The sequence below is a fragment of the Equus asinus genome, chromosome 5, assembly GCF_041296235.1.
Source record: "Equus asinus isolate D_3611 breed Donkey chromosome 5, EquAss-T2T_v2, whole genome shotgun sequence".
Classification (NCBI taxonomy): Eukaryota; Metazoa; Chordata; class Mammalia; order Perissodactyla; family Equidae; genus Equus; species Equus asinus.
Window position 1 is genome coordinate 50,557,586 of NC_091794.1, and position 23,989 is coordinate 50,581,574.

Here is a 23,989-nt window from a genome sequence, read left to right on the forward strand (position 1 = left end):
CAATCTCATGGGAATAACTGTTCATGAGAATTCTTGAGGTACGGATTGTTGGTTTTTTTAAAAAAATGCTTCAGTTATGACTCCTACTGACAGCTCTAACAACTCTAGTAATAAAATTATAGCCAAGTATCCATGGGATACTCAGAATTAAAGCAGATTAATTCATAAGTGGGTTTGCAAATTTCTTTGGAGTGCATGCAATAACCACGGTAAGTAAGAGACAGAAAACCAACCCTGGTGGTCTGGTGGTTAAGATTCAGCGCTCTCACCATCACAGCCCAGGTTCGTTTCTTGCTCAAGGAACCATACCACCTGTCTGTCGGTTGTCATACTGTAGCACCTGTATGTTACAGTGATGCTGAAAGCTATGCCACTGGTATTTCAAATACCAGTAGGGTTTCAGTGGATCTTCCGGTCTAGGGAGAAGGTCCTGGCCACCCACTTCTAAAAAGTGGCCATGAAAACCCTATAAATAGCAGCAGAACACTGTCTGATATAGCACTGGAAGGTGAGAGGATGGTGCTAAAAGACTGGGCAGGGTTCTGCTCTGCTGTCCACAAGGTCTCTAGAGTTGGAATCGACTCAAGGGAGCTAGTAGCAACAAAAAAGAAACTGAAGCATCTGTCTGAATCAAAAGCATTCAATAGGTCAGTGTCTAGAAAGGAAACCAGAAACCACTCTAAATATTTTAAGCAGAGAGGAATTTCAAGCAGAGAATGCATACAAAAGCATTGGAAGGGCTGGAAGAGCAAAAGGAAGAAAAGAATCTAAATCAGAGACCAGGAAATGTCCTGCACCATGCTCTCCATGGAGTTGTGGATGCTACTATCACTGCCATAGTTTAGAAGCTGCCTCCACTGCTGTTTCTGGAACCTCTTTTGCTGCTGATGGAGTCACCCTTTCTGCTGCCTTCTCATCTCCCACCATTGCCTTCCATTGCACCTTGCTTGAAAACCAGCTGGGGCATGAGATTTTCCAGCATCCAGGCCCCTGTAATATGCAGGAATGGTGGGAATGGTGCTGGATACTAAGAGACCATATCTGGCATAGGACCAGCTAAACTGGACCTACACACTAGATTAATGGGGAAATCCTCCAATATCTTCCCATTGTTTTTAGAATGGGTATCAACACATCAACATGGCCTCCAAGGCCCTCCATGACCTAGTTTCTGCCTACCTCTCTAGTCTATCCCCACTTGCCTATCTGTGTCAAATGTGCTGGATTACTTTCAGTCACCAAGTTCAACTGCATTTTCAAGGACTTCACACATTGTATTCCGTGAACTTGGAATTCTCCCTCTTATCTCCCTCTCAATTTAGAACGCCCACCCTCAACCACTCCCCCATATTTAGTTGGCTAAGTTAACTTACTCTTCAGATTTTTAACTTATCTGTTACTTCTTCAGAGAAACTTTCCCTGATACCTTCTCACTTCCAGCACCTATTAATGTAGATTAAGTGGTCCTGTTGCTGTGTCTCATCAAATCATCTACTACATATTCAGTGCACCTATTACTTTTTGTAATTGTATGTGTATTTGTGGGTAATTTAAGATCTCTGTTCCTAAATTCTTAAGCTCCATAAATGCACAAACTGTATCTACTCTGATCAACGCTGCATCCCGGTGACTAGTACAGAGCATGGCACATTATGGCTATTTTATAAATATTGTTAAATCAGTGAATAAATAAAGAGCCTGAAAGGATGTACACCAAACCGCTATCAGTGGTTACCTCTAGGAATGGAGTGGAGGAGGTAACTTTTTATAGCATACATTTTTATTTTAATGCTTTCAACAAGAATGAATTTCTTGTGTTTAAAAAAAAGCATATTTTTTTCATGAACATACATCATGATCAAGAGACCACCAACTCTAAGAATTTATCCTAAGAAACTAGTTAGCATTGCACACTAACATTTGTATACATGGATGTTCGTTAAACATTGGTAACAATAAAAAATTATCATCATCAACATGCAAGTCAAACAAACGAGACTCAGGGAAGTAAACTGTGCTGTGTCTGCATGACCATGGTTAAGTACTTGGACAGATAATCTTAACATATTATTCACTGAACCATCAGGTTACAAATGGCTAGAAGCTATACATTGTAACATTTTACTGGTTAGAAGGATTATGGGTGAATTTCATTTGTTTTCTTCTTTTTGCTTATCTACATTTTTACATTATCTAAAAATAAGCATGTGTTACTTTTTAAACAAGAAAGACACTATAAAAACAAATGAAAATTTTCTTCCAAATTATTGAACAGTACAGAGAACAAAACAGAGGTTTTGTCTGAGAGAGTGACATCAATGCTTTCAGATCATCAACTTTAAGTTGGCTGAGGCCAACCTGCTCACTCTGCAAGTGACAACACTGAGATCTACAAAGAGTAATGATGTTTTTGTCCAAAATCCAAGGTTGCACAGCTGATTTGGAGCCCAAACTCAAGTTTCTGCTTTCTGGGCCACTGCAGAGTGAACCATTCTCACGGTAGGAGTGGGAAACGAGGGGAGACAGATGAAATTCTCGTGTCCAACAAGGGAGCTTGGATCAAAAGTTTCTAAAATGAGTTCAGGGGTTAGATTACTTCTAAATGCGCCCAAATCAGCACCCCGCCATCGGTGCTAGACCCCATTTGATCTTGCTTTTATGTGTTATCAACAAAAATAAAACATGTTGTTAAGGCAAAAAACTTATTGCATATATTGTAAAAATAGAGGTTCCGTACCCATTTCCCACATGTTGATTCATATTGCTTTCATTTCAGTTTGGGGTTCTACTTACTCAACAGACATGAAGCTCTTTTAACTAACTGAATTCCATTGACCTCATAAGCAAGAAAGAAGTGGTCAAAAGAATCTTGTGTAAAACCCTGCCCCAATTTGACGTCTTAGAAAGCAAAGCTGACTTATAATACTTTCTCTCCGTTATTTTTCCATGCAGGATGAAATTTTGGCTTTTCCCAGTCATCTCTTATAGGCAGCAGCATCTCTAAATCAGGGTAAATAAAGCGGGAGAACAAAGAATCAGAGATCTCCTAAAGAAGAAAAGTTAACAAGGCTAGCAGGAGGCCGGCTAGTGTCATGACCTTGTCAAAAAATATCTCCTCACCGCCACCATCAAAGTCATCCTGTTCCATGACAGTCACAGTCTCTTCACTTATAATAACATCGTATTATTCTAGGAGGGGTGACATAGTAAGTCATTTCGGTGAGAATTATTTTGAATTAATGAATCTGATTACTTTTCTCTGTGGTAGTGAGGGAAGGGAATATTTTTTGAAGGGGTCAGAGTAAGATGAACATAGAACCTAAGGGGACAGATTTGGGCAAGACTAGGACATCTGAAGCAGGGGCTGATGGTAGCAATCTGTCTGTTCTCTGCACCCGGGATGGGACAATTCGTCATCAGGAGGAGAGAAGAATGCAGATTTTTGTTTTGCTTTGTTTGTGTCAAGGACCAAATCTTTCACCAACATTCACTTGCTAAAGATGAAAGTAAGGACTGAGATCTTTAATTTGACGGATTGAAAAAACTGCCAGAAGGATAAATTGGAAATCTCAATGAAGAATTTTTGATAGGCAAATCAATACTTTCCTCTCCATATTCTTCCAATAAAGCCAGTAAGTTTTGTAGAATTAACTAAAAAGTAGTTGTGAGGTCATTTCATTTTTTTTCTTAAAATGCCATCAAAAGACATAAAAAATTAAAGACTAAAAGTGGAATTTCTCTCATTAATGTCTTAACATTCAGAAGAGATTGAGGCTATCACATCGGCTTAATCGTTACACAGTTCTTGGAAGGGCAGCAGCAACGGGGAGGGCGCACAGGCAGAATCAAAGAGACCTGGCATTTTATCATTTTTGCCACAAACTAGCTGTGTGACCTCACGCAAGAGCTGTGATTTCCAATTTTAAGGATGTAGACACCACAATTTTTGCTATATCTATACACCATATGAATCATTGTTTACTTAATGTTTATCTTGATTCATTTTTTATACCTTGATCATTTTATTTTAAAAGAACATATGAATAGAAACCCACTTTCCATAAGTATCACTTAATTGTAAAAATAAATACAACGAAAAACGACAACGATATTATTAAATCCTAGCGAGATACTTGTAGTCAATATCACCACTTTGGGCATATTGAAAAGCACACATTCCTGTCGGGGGGGTGCACTTGACTAATCTAATGGACTCTAAGGGGAAGTGACACACAGCACTTTGGGCCAGATAACCTAATTGACGATACGCAGTTCTGTCAATTCTCTTTCTCTGGTGTGGTGAAGAAGAACGTTGCAGGTTCCAGATGATGTAGCTATAAGATCACACAGCCTCAGCTTGCTTCTGTCCTGAAAACCTACCCATGAGGATATGACCTGTGAATAAGGAATATACTTTTGTTCATTTTAGACATAAGACTGTGTTTTTTACCCATAGCAAAACCTGACCTATTTTTATTTTATGTTTTTTGGTGAGGAAGAGTGGCCCTGAGCTAACGTCTATTGCCAGTCTTCCTCTTTTTTGCTTGAGGAAGATTGTCCTTGAAATACACTGGAAAAAAAATATGTAAACTCTTTGATCCGTGGTTCCCTTAGCAGAAAATAACTGGCTTTATGATGTTAAGAGAAAAACACGTGAAGATGACAGTTACTTGCCACACAATCGAAAAATTTTCGTGGGTTTATTTTAAAGTTACATGACTTTATGCAGTGTAGCCCAAGGACATTTTCAAGCACAAATGTTTACTTGTCACTGTTCTAGGCTCTGGAGGGTATATGAAACAAATGATGCTTTGGTTGCAGCAAGCCTCTCTGAGCTGGTAACATTTGTGTAGAGACCTGAACTTTGGAAAGAAGTCCTCCATGAATGATCTGGGTGAATTGTGTAGCAGGTAGAGGGAGGAGGGTGTAAAGATTCTCATAAACCCTGATATATGTGGTAAAACAATGGAATCTGGGAGAGCAGATGACCCAGGGAACAAGTTATAGAAGAGGTGAAGAAGTGTCTCCTTCTTGGTACGTTTTACAGGGAGAACCAGTAGGACTTACTGATGGTTTGGCCTGTGTGGTATTCAGATTGTACCTAAAGCAATAATTATTATTTATTGAATCCTTAGTATGTATCTAGAACTGAGGATAGTGCTTTTGTTTCTTCTAACTGTCACAACAATCCTCGCCATAAGATAGACAGTATTATAATTCTCATTGTATCATCTGGAAAACTGAAACTAAAGAAGTTAAGAAACTTACCCAAGATTACACAGCAAGTTCATAAAAGAATTTGGAACCCACCCAGGAGTATCTGACTCCAAAAGCTGTGAATTCAATCATTCTTCCGTCCTGCTGACAAGGGATGCTATTTTACTTTTCCACTGATTAAGCAGCAATTACATTTTTCTACATCAACTGTATCTTGCTCCTTGTCTTTTGAATATTTGGGATCTGATCTTGAAGACAGCCTAAGATATATCCATGTGCTTAGAATTTTGCCTGTGTAAACAGAACACATTGCAGAGGAATGCAAGCGTTGAGGGTTGCATGAACAGTCCAGCTATGTAGAGTAGGATGGATGCCACTTAACTTGGACCAATTACTCACATATGTCTTGAGCATGAAAACTATTTGTTGGTTTCCTACAATTATCCATGGAACAGTGCAAGGTTCTGGGTCATTTCACGGTAGGTGGTTGCTTTCCAAACAAAGTCATTTCTGTATGTACACAGGTTTGTGTATGAGGGGGTGGAGAAGGAAAGCAGAAGTACAAGTGAAAAGACATATGGATTAGAAATTGGTTAGTGGTGTGTGGTACCATCAATTGGCTTTAAAGAGAATTTTCAGTAAAATGTGCTGTAGCAAGAGAAAGCACCATGCAAAATGTGCATTATTTGAACCAGACACACCAGGCTAAGGATTACATCTTCGTTATTAACTAACGCATGATCATGAGGGAATAGTAACGACTACCGCATAGTGGGGGAGAAGATTGCAAACGCTGATGCATATGAAGAATTTGCTGTGTAATCCGTGTTCAATAAAGAGTAGCAACAAATGATCAGTATTGAGTTTCACTGCAATGTTCCAGGTTTTTTTCTTTTTAATTTTCATTAAGTTATTTCATGCATCTTTTTACATGCGTAGTATCAGCTCATGGTAAAAATTCAAAAGTTATAAAAGTGAGCACAGTAAAAAATAAATTTTCTTTCTTCTCTTGTATCCCAGTAAACTGGTTCCCCTTCACAAACACAAATCCTGTTATAAGATTCTTGGATATCTTTCCAGAAGACATGTATATTATACCTCTTATTTCTTTTACAAATAGCAGCACACTCTATACTCTTGGATTTTTTAAGATTTAATTTATTTTGAAGATCATTGCATATAAATTCAGATAACGTTCTCTTCTTCTTCTTTTTCTCCTTTTCCTCTTCTTCCTTCTCCCCTTCTTCTTTGTCAGATACATACTATTCCGTTGTACCATAGTTTATTTGACCAGTCCCCTACGAATGGACATCTAGGGATGTTTCCAATATTTTACTATTGGGAACAACATTTAAATGAATATCCTCATAAAGAGTTGTATAATTGCAAGATCAAATACTATTGGCAAGACCAAGTACTATTTTATGATAATAGTAGTGAGGATAGTGGGCATTTTTCTGTAGGAAGGAAGGAGTAATGATGTGGAGAGTGTAGAAAGGGACTTCTGGGTGCTAACATGTTCTGTTTCTTAACCTGGATGATGGTTACATGGGTGTGTTCACTTTATAGTAATTCAGTTGGCATTTATGATTTGTGCCCTTTTCTAATTGTTCATTAAAATACATATACATATATACACACATATATCCATATAGATATAGGCTTTTACCTAAACCTGCTTATTATTTATTATCAAGTTTAAAAAGTCAAATTATTTTTCATATTTTCTAATAAATATTTTAAAAAATCCATTGGCCTGTCTGACTCCTTTTTCCTGCTTTCACTTGTACACAATTTCAAGCCTTTTAGGTGCTTAAATACTCATTTATAAATAACATTCTTATATAGCTGTTTATTAATTGGTTTCAGCTTTTGATTCTACCCTCAGATTCCTGCATTGGAAAATAATCAGGTCCATACTTCTTTCTCCCGTCTTCCCAGTATAGTACATAACAATTACTAGATTGCTCAAAATTGAGTGCTTAAAAATTATGATAATGAAAATATTTTACATATGGTTACATAAATATTATTCATAGCTGACCCATGCATTATTATGTTTTATTTTTTATTAACTCTTATTTTCCTTGAGGTAACACTTACCCTAAAATCTTTCAATTATATCTAAACTTTAAAAATCTGTCCAGATAGTCCCTACCACTGAAATTTCATCTAATTTAATATGTACATTTTATACATTTTCTTTAACTTGGTTTTCATGTTTATTAAGCTCTGAATCACTCAAGTATTGCCTACACGCTGAAAATTCCTAAAATGGTTATATTAGAGTACAAACTCAACTCATTATTGTTCTTCATAGACCTTCCCTCCATGATGTTTCCTCTGTATTTTGGTTCACAGCATCATCTTATAGGACTCCTGCCTCATCCTGATCTGCTGCATGGATCTGTTGCTTCCTCCTCACTAAGTTCTCTTTATCTGTCCCAGTGCCTTCATGCTTCTTTCTCTCTCACTGGCTCTACGCTATTCGAGTCCTCTTTGCCTCTTGCCTGGCTCATCAAGTTGACTTCTGCGTGGTTTCCCTGGTTACAGTCTGTTCACGTTCCCATCAGTCCTTTACACCATCAGCAGATGTATTTTTCAAATCGCATGTCTGATTATATATTTTAAAGTCATTTATAATGCTATGCTAAAAAAGCAATGATAAAATGTGGAAACTTATGATACCGTGTTAAGGTAAAACGTCAAAAATAGAACTATAGATAAGCTATAATTAAAATTTTGTAGAACTTAGCATACACATTGGAAGTAAATACATCAAAATATTAATTGTGTATTGGGGCATAGAGGGGTTTGTGGGTCCCCTTCCCAGAACTGAGGGAAAACTGTGGAACTTTTGCTGACTACCATGAAACTATCTATGGGCATACACACAAAATTCTACTCAAGCAAGTCTCAGGATGCTTCACAGACACCAATAACATGAGGCCTACATGGTGTGTAGTTTAGTGAGGCAGACAGCGGAGGGAAGCACATTCTGGACAAAAGAAACAGCTGGATAGGAGCCCAGAACATGAGAGAGAACGCTGGGTTCAAGGAATTGCAGAGGACTGTTTGGATAGGGAGCTGAATGCTTCCTGGGAAGGCGGAGCAGACGAGGCTAGAGAATTCAGATGACTACAAATCCCTAAAGTTTTGAGATGACTTTAGATTTACCCTGTAGCTGATCATGAGGAGCCACTGAAGAGGTTAGCAGTGCCAGAATGTGACCAGATTTAGAATCTAAAAAGCTCACCTGAGGAGAAAAGATTGCAGGAGTCAAGACTGGAAACTGAGGACGCACTTAGTTCAGTGATTCTTAGACTTTTGCAACTGCCATCCACAGTAAAAAAAATAATGTTTAAATTGCAACCCAGGTAATATATATAATCTAAATATGAATGTGTATATATGCAAATAGGAGTGAATCAAAAGTTTCAATAAACAGCACTTAGCTTTAACTCATGCACTTCACTCCGACTTTTCTATTCTGCTCCATTCTGTTCTATTCATTTCATTTTTTAAAAAAGTGCTGATCATGATCCACTACAATGATTTCACAACTGCTAATGGATCTCGTCCCACAACATGACACATGCTGAGCTGGAGGGTGTTATAATAATCTATGGGAGAAAAGAGGGCGAGGGGTGGATGAAAGAGGCAAAGGGGCACCTGTGTACAGTGACGGATAGCAACTAGACTTTTGATGGTGAACACGATGTAGTCTATACAAGAGCTAAAATATAATGATACATACCTGAAATTTATATAATACTATAAACCAATATTGCCTTAATAAAAAATTTGCTTTATTGAGACACACACACCCACAAACTAAACATATACTAAGAACTGTCTGGAAGAATAGAGAAGAGGAACTGACAGAGTCAAATGGGATGTAAGAAGTAGTGTCAATGGTAGTTGGTGAAGGATTAGATAGAGATATAAAGAAAAGAAAAGTCAAGAATATGTGCCAGATTTTTGTTTGGGGAACTAAGTAGATGGTAGTACTATTTGGAGAAGTAAGGAGTGCAACCGGAGAAATGTTGAGGGGGAGTTAATTAGTTCAATTTTCGCTATTTTGAGTTTGAGGTGTGTGTGACATTCAGATGATGCTACCCAATGAATGGCTGGAAAGAATAGTTTGGATATAGGAAAATGGATCTAGGCTGAGACCTATTGATGTAAATGATAGATTTGGAATTAAAAAATGTATAAATCATAGGAGAGGATGTAGGATGAGAAGAAAGTAAGCCCAAGAACAGAATTCTGGGAAATATTATCATTTAGATGACTGATGGCAGAGTAGGGAGCCATAAAAGACAAATAAGAAAGATCAGAGAAGAAGGAGGAAAACCGGGAGAGACTTGTGGGATGTTGAGGGAGAGAGTCTGGAGGAGAGATTGGTCAATAGTGTCAAATAGAATGAACTGGAAAAGGATCATTGATGACTTTAGCAATAAATCTTGCAAGAGGACGATAAATATAGGAAGCCAGCTTACAATAGCTTGAGGCAGGCTACGCTTTATATTAGCTGGGCCCAGGCAAGATGTTAATGGAGGCAAACACACTGTATGTCTAATATCTAAAAGCTGTGAACCAATAGAGCCAACAATTCAATATGTCTTACCTTTCCAACTTGATAAATATTCCTGTATAACCATCTGGAAGGCCAACCTTGAATTTTGAACTCTTGGATTCCTCAGAGTTCTGCTCTGGAATGTGGTGGCTGGGAGAGGTCAATCCAAGGTCCCTACAGAAGCCCCCACTTTTTTCCTCCTATCCTGGTAAACTCCACACTGTGAGGAACGCTGCATACACACATAGGGGTGGCCACCCAGTCTGTAGGGCTAAATTCCATCCACACTTCCTTGCCTGCCAACATCCACCGTTTGGCCACCCGTTGGCCCTTGGGGTGTGCCCACCAGCAGAGTGATCTTCCCTCTAGAGAGCTGACCAGAGAAGCACCTCCCCCCAAAATGCGTGAGTAAGAGCACATTTACATACTTGGAGGAAGAAACTAACGTCAGAGGAGTAGTTGAGAGCTTGAAAATAGTATAAGTGACTGACAGAGCAAGTCCCTGTAGGAGTAATAGGGGTCAGGATGCAGAACACAGCGGGGACAGGAACGGGACCTCGGCCCCCATAGGAAGGGAAGGACATTATGGATACAGGTTAATTTGTAGGGGAGAGGGAGTTTGATAGTGCTCATACTTTATGCTTCCATTTTCTCTGTGAACTAGGAAACAGTCTCTGTTGAGAGAAATTGGTTGGGGTTGAGGGGGGATGAGGAGAGAAACCCTGACAAATACACTAGCTTTTCTTAGACAAGTCTCCACTGCAGTGGCAGAGAGAGGTGCTCAGAGGTGAGTGAAAGACCACCAAGCGGCTGTCAGGACCAGGCTGAATTTGGAATAAAACATTCCAGGTTGCTACAAACTGCATGACTGAGATTTTTCTTGGCTGTGAAGGAACAGGAGGCATAATGGTCACTGTAAGGTAAAAGCAAGATCTCGCTCACAGGCAGTTTGGTGAACGTTTAATGGGTAATTATATGATTACTTTTGAGATTTTTCTTTAATATCAAGGCACAGAAAATGGAAACGGAAAGGATCGCCTTCCTTATAAGGGGCTCCAAGAATGCACGCCTCATTTCCAAGGTCCAGCGTAAGGAAGAGAGCTCTACTTCCCTTAGGAATTATTTCAGAGCTTAACAGTTATTGTAGCCAGGAAGCTTATATTTTCTCCTCCTGATATTTAGTCCGAATTATATTCTTCTTGATTTCAACCTATTATTGTTACTCATTTCCTCATGGTTAACTTAGGAATCTCTATCCCTTCCTGGTATTTACACCTTCCAAATATTATGTCGACTTATCACCTGACCTGGTGATAACTGTTTAAAAATATACATTTTCGGTTTATATATAGGATGATGGTTTTACATCCTATAAACACACTACACATGGATGTCTAGGGACTTAAGAAAATACACTTTTGTGTGAGTGAAAATATGTAGACCATATATACCTGATCTATGTAATTACAATCTTCATAATCATTCATTTTAGATTTGCCAACTCGCACATGTGGAAATGTTCAATTTGTAATGTGATTATAACACAAAACAAAGCATGTTTGATACCTGTGGCTTGGTCGTTTCATGGTAAGTGCAGAAAATTCAAAAAACCGTGTTACATTTCATGTTCCCGTCCAAGTCAAACTCTGAAAGTAGCTCTATAATTCTTGGGGAATCTCTTTAAGCAGACTTGTGTCAAGGCCAATTAGAATCCAAACAGCCTTTTTCTAATTGGGGTGAGGTATGCAGCTGAATAATTCTGTCATTAAGCAAACCCCTTATAAAGGTTACAACTCCAAGGCAAACCTCAGCCCCAGGGCTGAATAAACACAGGAGGCTCGGAGTGCGGCATTCCACGACTGGCACCTTCGCCCTGTGAGCCCCTGGGAGGGGGGTTTTGGATTTCTTTCTATGTTAGTGCCACACACCTCTCCCTCCACCCCCTGCCATTTCTCATACCTGGCAAAGATGTAACAGAATTAAGGGGGCGAAGGTAATGTTTCCGTTAGCTTTCCCCTTGTCAAGAAGCCGTATTGTTTTTCCTTTTGAGGGATAAAAGAATGAGTGAGAATTCTACAGAACCTGGGTAAATCCACGTCTGCTGTGGCATTCATGGCTTATCCCAATTAGAACTCTTCCGTCTTTTTCTGACTTATCTCCCCCTACCCCTCCTCCCATCCCCGAGCTTCAGCCACCACTCAGTACTGCTCTTCATGGGATATTCTGTGCAAGTTGTCTATTTATCTACATCCTTGTTCCCACTATTGCCTCTGACAGCAGTACTCAGCTATTCATAACACTTCACACAGGCTTGAGAAGTTTGCTGACCTGGCTCAAACCCTGACTCCACCAGTTATAGACTGTTATTAGTTATTAGGTAACGTATTTAACTTCTGTAGGTATCACTTTCCTCAGCCGTAACGGTTACTTTAATATTAACCTCATAGTTTATTTTGGGGAGATAGAATTAAATTAACGCATGCTAAGTGCCTAATAACAACAATAATAATAATACCTAATCCTGTGGCATAGGTTGGGATCTCTGCGAAAGAGACTTTGAAGTGGAGATTTGTATGCAGGAAGTTTATTGGGGAAGTGTGGGTGGAATCAATACCTTCGGGATTGAAGGAGGTAGGACTCGGGGGAGAGAAAAGTTCAGCTGTGATGCAGTTACAACAAAGATCTCAGTTCTTTTCGTGAAGAGCTTTGGAGCTGAGACGACCTTTAGAGTCGTCCCAAATTGTGGCAAGGAGGCTGGTCCTTTACATCCAGCATCAACAAGTCATTGGGTGAGGGCTGGTCCTGAGAAGGAAATACGGTCTTGGGTAAGGTGGCTGATTCATCTGAGGGCAATTTCCAGTAGCTGAAGGACTAAATGATTAGTACTGAAGTGGGAAAATACGCATAAAGCCCATCACAGAATCCCTAGGGACCACTGTTGGCATTGCTTGGATCCACTTTCTGGGAGAAAATCCTTCAGGATTCTGTTGGGTATGTTTTCCTGAAGAAACTTAAAAAAAAGAACATTAGCAGGATGAACCACAGCTGCTACTGCTATAACTAGGATTGAAGCTGCAACTGATATTCATAATCTCCCACCTCTATCACCTATTTTAAATTCTCCTGGTTAGTACATATGCTGGTGTATGTGTCTTTACTTGTGGGGATGACCCAGACTCTTATCTCTTAGAGGTCTGATTTCATGGTCACCATGACTTCCTCAATCCGCGCCGCTTCACTTCTCCATTTACCAACAAAAATGGCAGGGAAGTGTCAAGAGACACCCGGGTGGATCACATGAGCACCAAACATATTCTTACCTGTTGTGTGATGGCAACTCTCCCTCCTTCTGACCATCAGGCTTGATTATCCCTGCTAGCACAGTCACCTCTTTCCTTGCTGGTGGTCTCTTGACATGAAAAGTCCAAAGCGACTAGGCAGCATCTACAACTTAAAGTTTAGTATAATATTCTCTAGTCAAAGCACTTCCCTTCAAGAATCAGGGCCTCTAAACCTGCAGATATGGAAAGCACACATTCCCCAGGTCACTAGGAGTCATGGTGGGACACTCCTATTCTTGGACTCAGGTATTCTACATATTGAAGACAGAGCACCATGTAATGATCATTGATTTAGTTTATATACTGCATCATGGAGGATGGTGCCCTATCTTCATATTGTATCATCTCCAAGCTGGTCCCTTAACTACACTCTTCCATCATTCTATCAAGCCAACTGGGTGGTGCAGTATGTGATACTGCCAATGAATCCCATGGTCATGTGCCCAGTGCCATACTTCTGTTAGCTGTAGAATATCCCTTAGTCCAATATGACGTTGTGTAGGATCCCATGTTAGTGATGAAACACAGTACCCCTCAGCTAATGGTGCTGGTTGAGGCCATCAGGCAAAAAAGGCAAATCCATACTTAGAATATATGTTGATTCTTCTCAAGATTATTTGCTGCCCCTTTCAAGGTAGAAGGGGTCCAATATCATTAACTTTCCACCAAAATTGTTCTCCTTGAAATATGGTACCATATAGAAAACTTGATGTTGGTCTCCACTGAGGACAGTTTGGACATTTGGCAGTGGCAGTAGCTAGATTAGGTACAGTGAGGGAGAGCTCATGTTTTTGGTCTCATGCAGAATCTCTATTCCTCTTATCAGGCTATTCCATTCACACATATATTGTTCATGCATTTAAGAACTGAAGCTGCCAATGACAAGAAGGGTGATGTTAACTGACTGAGTCATTCTTTCTACTTTGTTGTTTAGGGCCTTTTCTCTGGCAGATGTTGTCTTGTGAGTGACGTTATGTGATACTTTCATATTTCACCGCCACTCACATTAAGCCATCCATATTTCTTTTTCCTAAACCTTCCTGTCCCTGACCTGCCAATCTTTCTCTGTCAGGTTCCAGAATAACCAATCAAATCGGTTACAAGACTGTATACATTTCAACCTGGACCACTAATTTTTCCATACAAAGTAGGTGATCCAGTGACCATGATGATCAGGTTTATTACCTAAAGATCTTCTCGTTATGAGAATATTCCACCACCACCCTCTCAGTACTACCTATTAGTGAGGTGGTAAAGAAATTGTAATTTACTTCTGGCCTGCACAGTTTGAGCTAATCCATCCATGAACCTACTTCAGTACTTTCCTTCCTCCCTCATCAAGCTGTAAGGGACCTGTCTCCTCTCACCATATGACCATAGATAGGTGTGAGCTGAGGAAGAGATGCTTATACAATAGTGTTGGACGCCATGGGGGTCTGAGCCACCTGCCTATGAGTTTTCTTATGCCTTCTTGCCATGCTCATCACAACCCTGGACGTGCCACTTCCATCTAATGATGGATTGCTGTTGGACCTGCCCAATCTTACGACTTTGTGAGTCTAGAAGATTCCAGTTTGTCATGGGTAGCTCTGGCCACATGGCCACCTGATATACCATGTCCAGGTATCTCCAATGGCCTAGTAGCAAGCCAGGAGCTAGTATCCAAGAGCCACGTAATTCTCATTTGCAAATGTCATGGTTTTGCTTCAGAACCTTAAGGATCCATGTTGTAACAGTCCCATCGGGGCTTACCATAAAATCCATACAGCATCTGTCCTCCAGATACCTCTCATACGATAGGGTCTGCCGTATCATGTGGCCAAATGACCAGGTCCACTTGCATCACAATCTGTATCTTCTATGGAACCATTTCCTGCTCTGAATTTACTCAAAGCTGTTAACCTTTTGTGTATTCAATATTTGAATCAGAGCAGTATCCCTAAATGTAGAATATGCTATCTCCATAACCCAAAAAGGCCTACTATGCATTTTTCTTTCTTCTTAGTGGTGACAGGGGTGAGATGCAATAATTTGCTCCTTACATTAGATGGGAAGTTCTGACATGTCGTAGATCACTGCATCTCAAAAATCTTCACTGATATGGCAGATCTCCAAGTCTTCTTTGGGTTTCTCTCCAACCCCTGGAATGCATGTGTCTCACCAAGATCTCCAACGTACTTGCTACTTCTTGATCATTCTTTCTAATTAATATGACATCATCAATATATTGGACCAATATGATTTTCTGCGGAATATCCATACGGTCCAGGTCCTTTGGACCATCCTCTGATGGGAATAGATGAGTTGACATGGCCCTGAGGACAAGATTATACACATATGTCATTGTCTGTCTCAAGTGGATGTGAACTGTTCCTGATCTTCCTTTCTGATAAGATTAGAAAAGAATGCATTTACCAGATCAATGGCCATATTCAATGTACCTGAGATTTTATTAATCTGTTCTAGCAAAGATACCATATCTGGCACAGCAGATGCAAGTGGGCTACTACTTGGTTGAGTTTTTAATAGCACATTTTCATCCTCCAGGATCCCAGCTTTGCCCAGTTTCCAGACCTGAGCCTACACCATTACTTGGAGAAGGTGAAAAATAAACACATCAATGCCTATTAGATGTACTCTCAGCTGCCTCACCAACATTGGTAGTCACTCTAATAATTTTTCCCACCGTGCCTCTGCTATTATTTTGGCTCCTATCATCCCTCCTGTTATCAGGAAGCACAGTCCTATAGAAGAATCTCCTAGTGTCAGCTTGACCTATAGAGGACAGCCACTACTGAGCTGGCTCCCCTCTGACCTGCACACTCCTTCTTATCTTGGAAAACAATGTCCTCTGCCCTTCCCACAGAATTGTCATCTAGTGGGCTTTCTAGCCTGTTGAAATATATGCCCATTTCTCCCAGCCTTTTTTATTTCTTCTTCCTCATCTGCCATGATAGCCTGGCAAATGTACCTCACTTATCATAGGCCCACGCTATCGACAAACTTCCAAGAGCCACCTTAGCAGCATATTAGCTCTATCTCCCAAGATCATTTGCCAGGGTGTTAAATCCTGTGTAATGGCAGAATGTTCCCATGTTAATAAACTCTTCCTTATTCAACTTTGTATTCCACCCTCCTTAATCCAACATCCTCAGGATCTAGTCTTGTACTTATTCTCCTGCCACCTTTGGGCACATGTAAGTTAGGTCTTGCCATGTCTTTGAAATATAGGCTCTTTCCTTCCTTAGTTGACCCTAGCCTTTCCCTGGCTAGGTTATTTTAAGGCTCAACTCCAGTTATTGGCTTAGAAGACATTACAGGAGGTGGATCCTGAGGGGGAATGTGTTGTCCTACAAGGCAGAAACCTTTGCATTATTTTCAGACAGGAGAGAAGTGTTAGCCTTGAACTGAGAGGGTGAGCCACTTACACACATCCAGAGGGTTCAGGAGAATCTGGGGATCCAAGATGTTTTAATGCATCAACCCTGATATCCTCATTCCAAGTCTTAGCATCCCACTGCTTCCCACCAAAAGTCCTGACCTGGGCATTGCAGACTTGCCATATTTGAAAATTGAATCTCTTTTGGAGCTTTATTACTCTTACAATTAAGCTCTGGGTTTGATCCTCACCTTTTCTGCCTTCTGGCTGCAGGAGCTGAGAATCTCTTTTTCAGATTGGGAGACCCAATCTGAAATCAAAGAGATTCATTGACTTTCACACTAGTCTCTAAGTGGTGAATAATCCTGGCCAGCCTTTTATTTTCTTTGTCCAATGCATCTATTGCTCATATCAGTAGCTATACAACTTAATAATTCTTATAATTATTGTTTCCTCAGTACTTCTCAAACATCTGATATATTGAATCTTTTAATATATTCTCTCCCATCAATATCTGTATTAGTTATCTGTTAACGCATAACAAGTTACTCTCCACATTTAGTGGCTTAAAACAGCAAAAAACATTTATTATGTCCCATAGTTTCTTTGAATCTAGAATTCTGGAATTGATTGGTTGAGTGGTCTCTGGCTCAGGGTTTGTCATGAAGTTCAGTTGCATGTCAGCTAAATCTTTGCTTATGTACAGATTTGACTGGAGCAACAACAGTCACTTCTACATGGCTGGCAAATTATTGCTAGCTGTTGGGTTTAAGTCGCAGGGCCTCTCTACAGGGCTGTTTGAGTGTCCTCATGACATGGCAGCTGGCTTCCTCCAGAGAGGGCAATCTGAGATACCAAGGTATAACCTTCAACACATTACTAACCTACCCTCAGAAGTCACACACCATCATTTTGGTGGTATTCCATTAGGCACATGGATCACCCTGATTCAGTGCAAGAGGGAACTGCACAAGAGCATGAATATCAGAAGGCAAGGATCACTGGAGACCATCTCACAGGCTGCCTATCACAACATTCCATCCAAATGCACTACCAGTGAATGTTCTAACAACTGCACCACTTCTGCAAATCAGGGATCATTGGTGCTCTCCTTACGTCCTTGATGGGGTCTTCATTGCCAATTGGTCAGCAGTGATCTAGCACAAAATTTTATTTCTGAGCCTAGATAAATAGATAGCCCATAGTGTCCTCACGATCTGGCCCCAGCTACCTCTCCATACTTGTCCCTGAACATGCTTCTCCTGACTCATTCCTCTCTAGCATAAGAGTCACCTTAACAGACAAGCCACACCTGCCCACCTCATCCTAAATGCCACCTCCCAGCACTTTCTATCTCCTTACACTGGATCATGACAAGACATTGTAGTGGCTTGAAAAAGAGTAAAAGAAGGTTAGGAAAAGTAGTAAAATTCTGGAGAGAGAGAGAAAGAAAGAGATGCTAGACATCTATCTATGTATCTATCTATCTATCCATCTATCTATCTACATATTTTCTTTCATAGCACATCCTCATCTTACATTGGATTAGACATGTATTTATTTATTTGCTATATGTTTGTCTTCCACAGTAGATTGGACTTTATGTAAGGTCAGGCTTTGTTTTATTCCATTCTTTATCCTCAGTGCCTAAAACTGGGCCTAATATACAGTGGGCACCCAATACGTATTTGTCAAATGAATGAATGAATGACAACTTCTTAGTATTATCAGATATTGCTTTGACGGCTTCTGTTAGGCATATTTGTGGGTTCTGATTGAACCAATGCAAGAAGCCATAGCACTCTATTATGTTCAGAATTGTCTTCTCTGGGTTAAATTTGGCTTGAATTTTAACATAAAAGGTAACATTCTGTTTTGTAAGTGGCCTGATTTCCTTTCACACTGACATCCATTTTGGAGCACCTATTGTGCTGTGAACTTTGCTCTTGCAGAGTCTATTGTTTGACTGGAACCAGGATAGAATCCCTTGAAATTAAAACAAAAGAGATTAAAAAGGATATCATATCACCCCATTTTCCATGGTTTCTTTTCAATTCTTGGCTTCTAGATTCTCACATATTCTCATGACTAATCTGATCCAAGGACTGTTAGGCACCTTGCTCTCCCTGTGATCTCTCTGCTACCTTGTCACCAGCCTTGTCATTGTCCCTTGGTTTAAATCCTGGTTGCTACAGGTTGAAGAGGGGCAAGATCACCAAAATTAACTTATTCCTTGTAAACTTCTTTGGTAGAATTATTTAGTATGCGATGCATGAAAATCTTAGCCTTCTGTTGCTTTGAAACGTTTAAGTTATCCAAGTTCAAATAATATTTACCTATTTAGGCATAAATCTCTGTAATGGCAAGTCTACAGTAGATTACATCTACTCGTGCTTCAGCATTTATCAGAAGTTTTATCCTTGCGTCTCTATGCAGCATCTAGGAGTTTCCCTAAGAGATTAATGGATAAGAGAAAAAAACTTTTATTTTATAGATCAATTCAGAAATATTTAAGTTTTACGAAATCTGGCTAAGTCTGGGTGAACACTTCAGTCTTTTTTTTTTCTATTTTTATGGATTTGATTAACCATGCTATATTGCTAGAATATAGACTCCATGAGAGTGAGGACTCTTCTCTGTTATTTTCACACTATAACTAAAATATCTAGAATAGTTCCTGGCACATATTAGGTGCTTGATATATAAATTTCTTGAAAGAATTAAAATCTGTTATTTTTCCTGCTTGTGTGAGATGTCTTTATAGTAATATTTAGTTATACCAAACATAAACCAAATAAAATTTTTATTGCTTTTCTTTTTAGTGGAGAAATAATCTAACACTTTTAAAATATACTCTTGGTTTTAGAGGTTTTCACAAAGTGTCTTGTTTTCCCTAATCATGTTTACAGGTTTTAAGAAGTGAGAAGTTTTCATCGTCTCTGAAAATGTAAGAAAATTAGAGTTTCACATCTTCAGAATGCCTGGTGTTAGATTTAGACTTACCGTTAATTCATTCCCTCCACAAACATTTGTTGAGTCATATTTTATGTCAAGCACTGTCCTTGCCTTGAAGTCATTGGCAGGTGTCCTCATTGATTGTATCCTCTGATGGGAGAGACAGACATTGAATTAGTGAATTCAACTGTGTTGAATGTTGCAAAAGAGTAATAACAATGTGCCATGGGAGCCAGCATTCAACAGGGGTGATCTCCCTGAAGACGTAATACTTAATTTGAAATGTGAAGGCTGAGTTGACGTTATCTAGCCTAAGGGTGGTAGAACGAAGTGTCCTGTTACAGGAAGCAGCAAGTTCAAAGGTCTTGAGGAGATGGAAAACGTGATACAATTCCATTTTTGAAAGTAAACTGTATAGCTGGAGTTCTGAGAGAAAGGAGCAAGGTGGTATATCACGTGTGCAGAGAGACTGGCAAGATCCAGACCGTGTGGATTCTTGAAGGATATTTGATTTTGAACTTAGAGTCTGACATCTTGTTTTAAACAAGTGACAGCATGGTCAGAACTGGTTGGAAAAGTCGCTCTAGCTGCGGTGTGGAAAATGGGGTTAGAATGACCTTGGAAGACAACTTAGGAGATATTTGAAATATTTCAGATGAGAGATAATGGTGACTTGGGTTAGGGTGGCATTTGTAGTCTAATGGAGAAGGCTGACTGCACTGTCTGCACTTGAGTTCTGTGAGTGTCTCCTTATTGTTTTCTCTTTCAAAAATCTACTTTTTAACAAATGTATTAGAGTGGGATTTTGTCAGTGCAACAATTTGATGCCTGTCTCAGATACTCTTATGAAGAAGAAGATTCTCATTTTTAACAGGTCCAGTGGATACAGTTTCCTTCTATACATTGAGCTGCATCTTTCTTCCTGAAACTCGTATGATCCTTGGGAACAATGCTGACCAAGCCTAATTCCTCTATGATATCACTGTCCATCGAAGACCATGGGGGTGCCCCCTCTCCAAGTCTTGCCTTCTCCACACAAAACATCCATAGTTACCTTAATTGTTCCTAACATGATTTGATTTTTAGACTTCTCCCCTATTCTGTCATGCTTATCTGAGTACCTTATGATTTGTTAATCCCTTTAGAATAAGAAGGCCAGAATTAAATGAAACACTTCATATACAATTTGACAAGCTCAGAGTAGCATAAGGTTATCACAATCCATTGTAACTTTGCAGTTAACTAAATATCTTTTCAGAAAATTTCTGTACTTGAACTTTTTTTTTTTAGCACAAATAAGCTTTTAGAAAAAAAGTACTATGAAAAAATTCTTTTGGATTAAGACACTGTCAACTGGTAAAATGAAAATACTCTTACAGGGCAGATAATGAGTCGCCAGCTACTCAAACCTTAGCTTATAGTCTTTGCAATGGCTCAGCTGATATCTTCCTATCAAAATGAAATGTAAAACACACACTTTGAGAGAGGAAAGAGGATTCCTGATCCAGGACCCCATGGAAGCTGGCTGGGGACTAAGCTTCTAAGATAATGCAAACTGGGTGAATTGAGTGGATTTGGAAAAGGGATAACAGGAGTAAGGACAGTAACAGTAAATGAGAAGTGGAAAGATGTAAAAAAGCAATTCAGCTGTAGGTAACAGTTCTCTGCTGACAAGGCACTTTCCAGGGCCACTTTGAGACAGCTGCCTTTGTAAGATTAGTCCAGGGAGAGGAGCATAGAGGGCCTGCCATTTCTGTACTTCTGGTCATGGATAGACGCCCAAGACCAGTGAGGATGATAAAAATGTAGCAAAAATCTTTAAAATACTAGTGTTCGGGTGTAGAGCTGTTGGTCTTTGCAGCCAGGCCTCATGAACTGGTATACCACCCTCAATGCATCAGATTAAATGATTCTTTAACATCTGATCCCCACAGCTCCTTATAGAGGAGAGTCAAGGACTGATTAAATTTCATTTTCTTTTTGTGTGTGTGAGAAACTGAGAAGCAAATGTGAGAAGGCTTTTTCCATAGTTATAGATGACTTCAAGGGCAGAGCCAGGAATAGACACCCTTTTTCATACATAGTTCAATTTCCAGCCATGCTGAGCCCTGCCAGTTGCAAACTGATCCGGTGTGTGTTGGCAATCTGTCCTCGCGCAGAAAGTGATCGCGCGCCACATTTTCTGCACAGAGGCATTAGCATCGGCATCTGGCAAAGGTTGCCTCTGCCAGTGGAACGGCTGCCTGACTGTGGCTGAAGCTAAAGAAGACATCGGGTTTCTCACTGTCTTTCTGGGTCAGATTTGCTTAGGGGAGAAATGCTTTGTCAAAAGAAGAAATGAAAGTAGGACTTCCTTCTCAGGTCTGTCTTGGAGACACTCTCTGGAGCTGCAGGTTTCATGTAGCTTTCATAAGATTACAATGCTTAATCTCAGTAGGGTTATCAGTTCTGTCATGTATTATAAACCCTCCAATCAAGGCAGTGGGAAACAGTGTTTCTATTTAATACCCGGAGAAATGGTGGAAGTCAGCGATTGATACCAACACAATGATGGGAAAAAGTGTCCAGAGGTGCTACTCACATAATCTCATTTTACAACATCTTGAAAATTCAATAGAAAGGACTCCACTAACAATACCATTACACACTACTGATTATTGTTCTCAAATGTTCCTAAAGCCCTAAAAGCATAACTCAACAATAAAAATGCTCTATAAATACATCCCAACAATGTACGTAACCATATTTTTTCCTTTCAAAACAAAAGCACACAGTGTTAGTCAGAAGTTGTATAATTTTACTTAAGTAAAATTGGCTAAACGTGCATTATAATTTTTTAAACATTATGTAAATATAAATAAATGAAGTGTTCCTTGACATTGAAAAGTATTTCCAAATAATTTAGAAAAGGTGGAGAATATCGAACCTTGGATTAACTACCTATTTAATATGTGATCTTTAATGGGAGACGTATTTTGTTTATCACGAGCTCTATCTTGTCTGCAAAGGCATTTGGGGAAAAAAGGAAAATTTCCTTACAAAAAGCACGTATAATTTTCAAATTTCCTGCTATAAATGTGTCAACGATTCTTGGTTTTATCTTTTGCCATTAAGACTTTTGGAATAAGCATATTTTTCAAATGAGTTAAAATTGTAGGAAGTTACTACTACATCCTGTCCAAAAAACAAACAAACAAACAGCTGAGAGCCATACATGCGAAGTCTGCTCCAGCTCTTGAAAAAAGATTTCAAACACGTTTATAAAAATATATTTTGTGCTTCCTGTTTGTGCTCACACCATGGAAAGACGGGGGAGTACATACCGGTCTACTTACTGAGAAAAACTACCAATTATTTCCCCAAGATACTATATTATTTTATTCTGTAACGGAAAGAGCTAATGAATAATATGGTACTTAACACTAAAATATCTAACGATGTTAATTTTTTAGCTTAAGTTGCAATTTAAATCATTTTTATACTATTGACAGCACTGAACTATAAAGTTAAGGACATTCCTAAAACGATATTCAAAACAATTTGGGAACTTCACATCCTTAAAAAAAATTCATATTTATATCAAAACTCATTTTCAAAGTGTCATAACGAATTCCTTAAAGTTTGTTGACAAAAAATTTAGTGCAAATTAAAATTTAATAGCAATTAAAAAACAAAATCTACATGTTTATATATGTAGATTTAAATATGTAGATTTTATTTTTAAAAATCTCCTAAAATATTTTATATTATTACATATTATTAATTTCTGTCACTGAGGAATCTGGAGTTGTTATTAAAGTGCCTCTAGAATATCTTTTTCATAGCTGGACTATCAGGACAAGTTTCTAAAACTTGTTTTTAAGAATCTACAATGCTACTGTGACCTTACACTTTATTTAAATACTTTTGAAAATGACTATTTTAGGCTATATTCTTACATGGCAATTTTATGCATTCAGTGAGATTTGTTTACAGTTTTTATAAACAACATTTATTGGAGAATGCAAGAAGTATCAGAAGAGAAAGTTTTAACTCCCTCGAACATAGTAAAATGATCAAACGTTTGGAATAGAAGCAAATTGTAAAAATCTGTCTTAACTGAGACACTTTGCCCTAAGGAACCATGCCTTTGTGTTTGATGATTCTTCCATAAACTTGAGTTTATTTTTAAAAATTGATCCTTTTCATATAAGAAAGTTGATGGAGAAAGAATTTCACTTATGAGTTTTTCCACTAGACACTATAAAACTCCATCACAGCACCTAGCATTTTTGGCATCTGCAGTTGAACCCCACAGTTGAATGTTGCCAGATCTTATTTTGAAAAATGGTGTTGTGTCTATAGGATGCAAATCGACTGGATGAAAATTCAAGTCAAATAGAAAAATATCTTTGGTCCTAGATGCTCCACTTGAGTTGAGTGGTGAGAAGGCCAAAACTTCAATGGCACGTAAAGAGTTATGGGGAGAGAAGAGAAGGGAAAGGAGTAAAAAAAACAAAGAAAAGAGTGAAAAGAGAA

At 39.0% G+C, this 23,989-nt stretch overlaps 1 long non-coding RNA gene across 5 annotated transcripts in view; it reads right to left on the reverse strand.

Moving 5' to 3' along the window:
* Window positions 1-4,401: 4,401 nt before the first annotated feature.
* LOC106834665 (uncharacterized) overlaps window positions 4,402-23,989 on the reverse strand; it is a 29,048-nt gene continuing 9,460 nt past the window's right edge. Inside the window, exons 2-5 of one of the 5 annotated variants that reach the window (XR_011503291.1) lie at window positions 19,520-19,621; window positions 18,853-18,967; window positions 14,890-15,452; window positions 4,402-13,246 (exon numbers count right to left, since the gene is read on the reverse strand). This is a non-coding gene — a long non-coding RNA (uncharacterized lncRNA). Of the gene's footprint in view, window positions 15,453-18,852; window positions 18,968-19,519; window positions 19,622-23,989 lie in introns of all 5 variants that reach the window. The other 4 variants (XR_011503289.1, XR_011503290.1, XR_011503287.1 and 1 more) reach the window with 4 other exon arrangements.